This window comes from Eutrema salsugineum, unplaced genomic scaffold (assembly GCF_000478725.1).
Source record: "Eutrema salsugineum unplaced genomic scaffold, Eutsalg1_0 scaffold_12, whole genome shotgun sequence".
Lineage (NCBI taxonomy): Eukaryota > Viridiplantae > Streptophyta > Magnoliopsida > Brassicales > Brassicaceae > Eutrema > Eutrema salsugineum.
Genome location: NW_006256895.1, coordinates 6,085,552 through 6,094,328, shown reverse-complemented (window position 1 = coordinate 6,094,328; position 8,777 = coordinate 6,085,552). Strand labels below are relative to the sequence as shown.

General features: G+C 43.7%; 1 non-coding gene across 1 annotated transcript; it reads right to left on the bottom strand.

Annotated features, from left to right (window-relative positions):
* Positions 1-556: 556 nt before the first annotated feature.
* Positions 557-663, bottom strand: LOC112089534. The gene has a single exon (XR_002901172.1). It is a non-coding gene; the product is annotated as a small nucleolar RNA R71 (small nucleolar RNA).
* Positions 664-8,777: the final 8,114 nt, after the last annotated feature.

The window sequence follows — 8,777 nt, the reverse complement described above, 5'->3', positions numbered from 1 at the left end:
TCAGCAAGTTGGGAATGAGCATCAGGCTCAAGAAGCTGATCACGGTCAAAGAGCTGGTAATGGGATTGGAATTCAAGTTCAACAGGCTCAGGTCCAACAGGGACACGCTCAGGGTAACCAGAACCAGGACCGACCTCAGGTTAATCCACCACAGCCCCACCCAAACCCACCCATACGTCATCAGCCCCAACCAGTCTTTGTTGGTGAGAATGACCGAGCTTATGCACACCAGTATGGAGCAGGAATCAGGCCACGTCCTGTCCAAAACAACAACTTTGAGGTGAAGGCCACTTTGATCAATATGGTTCAGAATCAGAAGTTCCATGGCTTACCTATGGAGGATCCCTTGGAGCATCTGGATCAGTTTGACAGAGTTTGTGATCTCACTAAGATCAATGGGGTATCTGAAGACAGCTTCAAACTGAGATTGTTCCCATTCAGCCTTGGAGATAAGGCACATCAGTGGGAAAAGAACCTCCCAAGAGGATCCATCCACACATGGGAGCAATGCAAGATTGCCTTTCTATCGAAGTTCTTCTCAAGCTCAAGGACTGCAAAGCTAAGGAACCAGATTTCCAGCTTCACTCAACATTCTAATGAGACCTTTGGAGAAGCTTTGGACAGGTTTAGAAGCTACACAAATAAGTGTCCACATCATGGCTTTTCAGAAGCCTCTCTCCTTAGCACTTTGTATAGAGGAGATGTTCCTAAGATCAGGATTCAGTTGGACACAGCATCAAATGGAAATTTCTTGGCAAAAGAAATCAATGCAGCTATGGTACTTGTTGAGAACTTAGCCATGAGCCAAGACACTTATGGGGAAGATTATGATAGAAGCTATAGAGGAGAAGATTCTGGTAGACACCAAGAGCTGGAAGAGAAGATCAAAGTGCTGAATATCAAGCTTGAAAAAGCCTTAGCTGCCACTCAAAAGCCTATAAACTATGTGGGTGAGGAAAAGAGATGCTTCACAAATACAAATGAAGAGAGTCTCACTCAAGAGGAGTTGCACTTCATTGGGAATCAAAACAAGTTCAATGGTTACAACAACTTCAATAAACACCAGAACTTGTCCTATAGGAGCAACAATGTGGCCAACCCCCAAAACCAAATATACCCTCCTCAAAGCTTTGTTCAACAGAATCAGTACCAAGGTAACTCCCAAGGTCAACAGGGTTTTCAGCAACCAGCGGTTCAGAATCAAGGGAATAGCTTCAATAACCAACTCAGCTTCCAGCAACAAAGGCCACCACCTCCTGGTTTTGCCCCACCACCTGTTCAACAAAGTCCTGATTTCAATGTTGTTCTCCAACAGCTCTTACTAGGACAACAAAAGATGGTATCTGACCTGGAGACACTAGGAGCTGAAATAAAGGCTATTAAAAAGAACAAGGGCATCTGCACTTCTGAACCACAAGTCTCTCTTCTTGGTAAAGCTGTTGAAAACCCAAAGGATTATTGCAATGCCATCTACACCAATGATGACCACTCAGCTGTTGTGCAAGAAATAGAAGACCTTCTCTATGGTCAAGTCTCTAGTGAACCTGCACAAACTCATGTGGATGAGAATGCCATTATAGAGGATTTCATGGGCTTCATACATGAACTCAATGAGGACATTGAGAATGAAAGTGTGGGGGCAGCCGGTTCAGTTTTTTCTGTTCAGAAAGGGAATGATCCAGAGTCTCTTGAAACAAAGGAGCTGCCAACTGATCAAGCAATGCCAACAGATAGTGCCTCCACCTCTGAATCAACTCAGTTGAAGCCCACCTCCCTCCCAAAGCTAGGCAACCCAGGGAAGTTCACCATCTCTTGCACTCTTGGCAACATTAGAGTTGAGAATGCTTTGTGTGATTCAGGCGCAAGTGTGAGTATAATGTCTAAAGATATGATGGAGAAGCTAAAGGTCAAGTCTATAACGTCCTACCCTTCTTCTATCACCTTTGGTGATTCCTACTCCAAGAAACCATATGGATTTTTAGAAGACTATCCACTTCAAGTTGGTGAATGTGTAATCCCCACTGATTTTGTCATCATGAAGATGAAGAAGACCAAAGAGCTCCCCCTATTGCTTGGAACTGAATGTCTCAACACCACTGGTGCAATGATTGAATTTGATACTCAAAGAGTGGTGCTTACAAAGGTGGATAAGGATGCCTTTTACCCTGTTCAACCACCTTTAGCTGAATTTTGTGGATCAGTTGTCCAAGAGATAGAAGGTACTTGAGATGAAGTATGTGGGAAGTGCTGGGATTTTAGGTGGATCCCAATCTCTTTCAGCTGTGGAAAATGAGAACGAACCCCACATCAACTCTGGTTACAAGTATGAAAATGGAGGGCCATTGATCAGAGAAAAAGATATCTTGCTCTCATGGTCTCCTACACTTAGTGATCTAAGGATGATTAACACCAAAAGTGATGGGTCAGCATCAGAAGACAAGAGTATTAAACCTGATATTTCGTCCCAAGACTTTGATCTCACTCCTTGGGTTGATGATGATGGATCTCTGAAGTATAAGCTGGATTGCAATGGGAAACCAGGTCTGTTTGCTGAAGTGAGGGCATGTCTCACAAAGGCCATCTTTGATAAAGACCCATATGGTATTCAAGAGCTGGTGGACAAAGGTCTCAAGATGGGATCTCAAGGACAAGGGTCTAATGGTTCCCAAAGGCAGCAAACCAACTCAGCTTTCTTGCTCAGGACCATTGAAGTGCTGAAAAGCATCAGTGCTCAACCTCACCCCAGCTAAAAACAGGTTTTTCAAAGTCAAACTTAGTGACTTTAAACAAAGTTCTCTTGGGAGACACCCCAAGGTTATCCTTGTATATAATCTTCTTAATCTTTTCTCTTCTTTTTCATGTTTTAGGATATTTTGATGGGTTTTGTGAAGTGTTTTCAGGTCTAAGGTGACTAAGGAATGCTGTGGTCCAAGGACAAATTGAAAAGGAGTCTGTGAACAAGCTGAGGAAGGACTTAAGGAATGAAAACTGGTGAGCCGCCTGGTGTGCTACTTGGGTGTGCGAGTTGGTCCAAGACAAGTCCATGCCGCACAAGGGAGTTCAGGCCAAGCCAAACCCATCTCCAGTGATGTCTGGCCTCATCTGGTGCAGATACTCACTCCCCATTTGCATAAGAACCACACCAGGTATCACTCCAAACACTTGTAAATGAGCATTTAGCATTTTTCTTTATCTTTTGCATTTCATGTTTGATTTCTCCTCCTTCTCATGCTTTTATAACACAAGGGACTGTGTTATTTAAGTGTGGGGGAGGGGTTTTGTGTTTACTAATCATGTTTATTCTGCTCTTATTTTCCTTTTCACTTTGAGTATCATTTTGCATTCATCTTAGTGCATATAAAAAACCAAAAAGATGGAAAAATCTGAAAAAATTTCACAAAAAATGTTCATTCTAGTTGTATTTCATATTTTTAAGATTGAGTCTAGTTGCATCATATAGGTTTCATTGTGCATGGGAGTAATGATCGGTTCTTTCCTTGAGAGTACATCACTTTGATAATTTGGATTAAATATGCTTGTGAAATGACTTCTGTGCTTGCAAGGCTTGAAATGGTTTGAATCTGAGAAGCAAGTTTGAATTGAACTCAACTCTAATAAGTGAAAACCTTGAACTTGACTTGAAATTATCTTGTGATGCATTGTTTGGATAAGCTTGTGGATACCTATATACATATTTGAGCTAGAATCCTGTTTTTACCACCCTCTTCCTTAGCTCAAATAGCTGAGTCCACATCTGGATCAGTTTTCCTCACCTTGAACCCATCCTTCCTTCAAGCCAAATGTTTGTGTGTGATTGAAAGGCCACCTTGGATCAAACTTAGCAGAAAGTTTTAGGTTTAGAGCGACAAGGGCAAGTCTCATTGAGTGTTAAGTTCCATCATCAAGGAGCTGAGAGATTTGGCAAGAACTAAGTGTGGGGGGATACTTGTTGGTGAGTGTAAAAAGGAGAGATGAGTGGAAAAAGGAGAGTGGTGAGAACTAGGGGAATAGGAAAAAAAAAAAAAAAGAAATCAGTCTTGGAGTTTTGAGTCAAAGAAAGGGAGCTCTAGTGTTTTGAAAAGAAAGAGTCTAGCCTTTAAGTGAAAGGAAAAGAAAAGAAGCCAAAGAGCTCAAATGTTTTAAAAAGAAAGAAAAAGAGGCTAGAAGTTACAAAAGAAAGTGAAAAAGAGCTATGTAAAGTTTGAACTAAAAGACTTGAGTGTGAAAATGAAAAGTGAGTCCCCTAGATCAGAAACCAACTCGATACAGCTTCAAATGGAAATTTTCTTGGGAAAGAGATCAATGCGGCAATGGAACTAGTGGAGAACCTCGTCATGTCCAATGACATGTATGGAGAATATTTTGACAGGGCAAACTGTTCAGAAGGATCTAGTGAAGAGCAGCGCATGAAGAAAGATATAAGAGAGCTACAGAGCAAACTTGACAAGGTTTTAATGGCTACACAAAAGCCAATACACTTTGTCAGCGAGTTTGATGAGCAAGGGCCAAGTTTTGATAATGTCAATGAAGATGGTCTAACTCAAGAGGAGCTGAACTACATAGGGAATCAGCAAAGGTATCAGCGGTTTAACAACAACAGCAACAATCCAAACCTCTCTTACCGAAACCCAAATGTAGCTAACCCTCAAGACCAGGTGTACCCTGCTCAAAAACACCAACAAAGCTATGCTCCAAAAGCTCCATTTCAGAATAGCTTTCAGCCCAAGCACCAATTCAGTGGGCAGCAGCAGAGTTACAGTCAGCAAAATCAACCGGCTCAAAGCAACAACTTTAACAGCCAACCGCAGCAACATAAGTTTCCACCAGGGTTCAATCCGCAACCGATGGGTAATCAGCATCAGAACCAAGGAACGGGTCAGATCAGATGGGAACTGACGTCTGTGGGATTCTACAGCAACTGTTACAGGGTCAGCAGAGGGTTGAGAGTCAGCACGCTACAATGCAACAGGATATTAGAGAGCTTAAGCAGAATCAAGCATCTACATCATCAAGAGGACCGGCTTTACCAGGAAAGCCGGAACCTAATCCCAAGGAGTATGTGAACGCCATCACATTGAGGAGTGGTAAAGAATTATAAGCTCCAGCACCTAACACAAAGCTCATTGAGGCCAATGAGCAACTCAGAGGGGAGGCAGCCTCAGATGATGCTCAACAAGAAGAGGTTTTAAAGAAGGAACCGATTAAAGACAAAGGAAAAGAGGTGGAGAAGACACCTGAGCTTGAAAAGCCCTACGTTCCACCACCACCTTACCAGCCCAAGATACCATTCCCAGGGCATTTCAAGAAGAAAATCCTAGACAAAGCCAAGGCGGTCTTTGAAAAACACTTGGAGAACACGCAACATACTCTACCTATCATAGACGCTTTCTTAGCTATACCTCAGCTTGGAAAGTTTCTAAAGGATGCGATTCTCAACAAGACAAAGGAGCTCCAGGGTATGGTAATATTGAGTCACGAGTGCAGTGCTATAATTCAGAGGAGATCTATGCCAAGAAAGCTATCCGATCCGGGCAGCTTTACTTTGCCGTGTGCCATAGGTCACTAGAAGTTCTCAATTTGCTTATGTGATCTAGGAGCTTCCGTGAGCTTAATGCCTTACACGGTGGCCAAGAGACTGGGATTCAAAAGCTACAAGCCGGCCAAGATTTCCCTTGTATTAGCTGGTAGATCGGTTAGACTACCGGTGGGCTTACTTGAGGATCTACCTTTGAGAATCGGTGAAATAGAGATCCCCACGGACTTCATAGTTCTTGAGATGGACGAGGATTCTCTAGACCCCATTATCTTAGGGCGACCGTTCTTAGCAACAGCAGGAGCGATCATCGACGTGAGAGGGGGTATGATCGAGCTACACATCGGCTCCGAGACTATGAAATTCAACGTGAAGGAAATGATGAAGAAACCGACAATTGGAGGTCAGGTTTTCTATGTGGAAACTATGGAGGAGCTAGCTGATGAGCTCCTAGAGGAGTTGAACGCAGAAGACCCATTACAAGTGGTCTTAACAAGGGAACAAAGCGAGCACGGGTACTTGAACGAGGAAAGTGAGGTGTACAAGCGTTTCTTGGACCAACCGAAGGAACTTAGAGCTAAGGCAAGGTTTCTAGAGCTCAGGAGGAGTGGCCTCGACATTTTAGACGTCGGGGAATCCAAGGGTGTCCAGGAGACGCCTCGGTATATCATGGCCGCGACAGCTTGTGCCGAGGTCGATGGTAAACCCCGCGAGAAAGAAAAGAACAAGGGAGCTGTTCCGAGCCAATGCAGCTTTGATGCCGATTGGAATGAGGCTGATGCACCCCCTGTTGAGCTCAAGCCTCTACCAACAGGGCTCAGGTACGCTTTCTTGGGTTTAAACTCCACATATCCCGTGATCATCAATGATAACTTGCTTAAACATGAAGAGAGTGCATTGCTTAGTGAGATAAGAAAGTTCAGGAGAGCCATAGGATATTCTTTGGCTGATATTACAGGGATCTCTCCTGACATATGCACCCACAGGATACACCTAGAGGACCAAACTATGTCCTCTATTGAGCATCAACGACGTCTTAACCCGAACCTCAAGGAGGTGGTTAAGAAGGAGATACTCAAGCTCCTTGAGGCAGGGATAATTTACCCAATCTCTGACTCAAGGTGGGTATCTCCTGTTCACTTTGTGCCCAAGAAAGGTGGGATCACGGTGGTTAAAAACGAAAAGGATGAGCTTATAGCCCAAAGAACCATAATCGGTCATCGCATGTGCATATACTATAGAAAACTGAATTCTGCTTCTAGAAAAGATCATTTTCCTTTGCCATTCATTGATCAAATGCTTGAGAGGCTAGCTAACCATCCTTATTTTTGTTTTCTTGATGGGTACTCGGGTTTCTTTCAGATCCCCATAGATCCCCGAGATCAAGAGAAAACAACATTTACTTGTCCTTATGGCACTTATGCTTATAGGAGAATGCCTTTCGGTCTCTGTAATGCACCGGCCACTTTTCAAAGATGCATGATGCATATTTTCTCTGATCTAATTGAAGAGAAAGTGGAAGTGTTTATGGATGATTTTTCCGTATACGGCTCGTCTTTCTCCGATTGTCTTGCTAATCTATCTCAGGTTCTAAAGCGATGTGAGGAGCACAGGCTCGTCTTGAACTGGGAGAAATGCCATTTCATGGTCCAAGAAGGGATTGTCTTGGGGCATAAGGTATCAGAGAAAGGCATAGAGGTGGACAAAGCTACGATCGAGGTTATGGTGAACCTACAAGCCCCAAACTTAGTAAAAGGAATAAGAAGCTTCCTTGGTCACACAGGTTTCTACAGAAGATTTATCAAAGATTTCTGTAAAATAGCTCGACCCTTGACGAGGCTATTGTGTAAAGAGGTGGAGTTTATCTTTGATGATGAATGTGAAGAAGCGTTTAAGAGAATCAAGGAAGCTTTAATCAGTGCACCGATTGTCCAAGCCCCTGATTGGTCATTACCATTCGAAGTGATGACAGATGCATCTGATTATGCCGTGGGGGCTGTCTTGGGGCAAAAGAAAGATAAGAAGCTTCACGTGATCTATTACGCAAGCCGCACATTGGATTCAGCTCAAGAAAAGTATGCCACCACCGAGAAAGAAATGCTAGCCATTGTGTTTGCATTTGATAAATTCAGGAGCTATCTAGTGGGATCAAAGGTCACGGTCTACACGGATCACGCGGCTCTGAGGTTTTTGATGACCAAAAAGGACGCTAAGCCGAGGCTTCTAAGATGGGTTCTGTTACTTCAAGAGTTCGATATGGAGGTGCTTGATAAAAAGGGTATTGAGAAGGGAGCTGCCGACCATCTCTCAAGGCTGAGGATCGAAGAACAAGTCCCCATAGACGATGCTTTACCCGAGGAACATCTCATGCCAGTCAGGTCTTACTTAGATGTGGAGGAAGCCAACACGATCAAGGAAAGAAGCCTCCCGTGGTTTGCAGATCTTGTGAACTACTTGTCATGCGGTTTAGAGCCACCTGATCTTGATACTTACTAGAGGAAAAAGTTCTTTAGAGATGTGATGAGATACCATTGGGATGAGCCGTATCTATACGTGCTTAACAAAGACCATCTCTATAGACGATGCTTGGCCGAGGAGGAGATCTATCCAGTGCTATAAGAATGCCACGGTTTGGCGTATGGTGGTCACTTGGGTGCATTCAAGACGGTCTCCAAGGTTTTACAAAGCGGTTTCTGGTGGCCGACCATGTTCAAAGACGCTCAGGATGTAGTCTCAAGGTGTGAAGCTTGTCAAAGGCACGGTAACATATTCAAAAGGAATGAAATGCCTCAAAACCTGATTTTTGAAGTAGAGGTCTTCGACTGTTGGGGCATTGACTTCATGTCCCTTTGTAAGCTCATACGGGAATCAGTATATACTTGTCGCGGTGGACTATGTGGGTAAGTGGGTTGAAGCGGTAGCATCTCCGACTAATGATTCGAAAGTTGTGGTAAAACTCTTCAAGAGCATCACTTTCCCAAGGTTCGGAGTCCCAAGGGTAGTCATCAGTGATGGGGGAAGCCATTTCATCAACAAGACTCTTGAGAGTCTTTTGAAGAAGCACGGAGTAAAGCACCAGGTGGCCAGCCCTTATCATCCTCAAACAAGCGGCCAAGTGGAAGTCTCAAACCGCCAGATCAAAGCCATTTTGGAGAGAACCGTGAGCTCATCTCGGAAGGATTGGAGCAAGAAACTAGATGATGCTTTGTGGGCTTACAGAACCGCATACAAAACCCCCATTGGA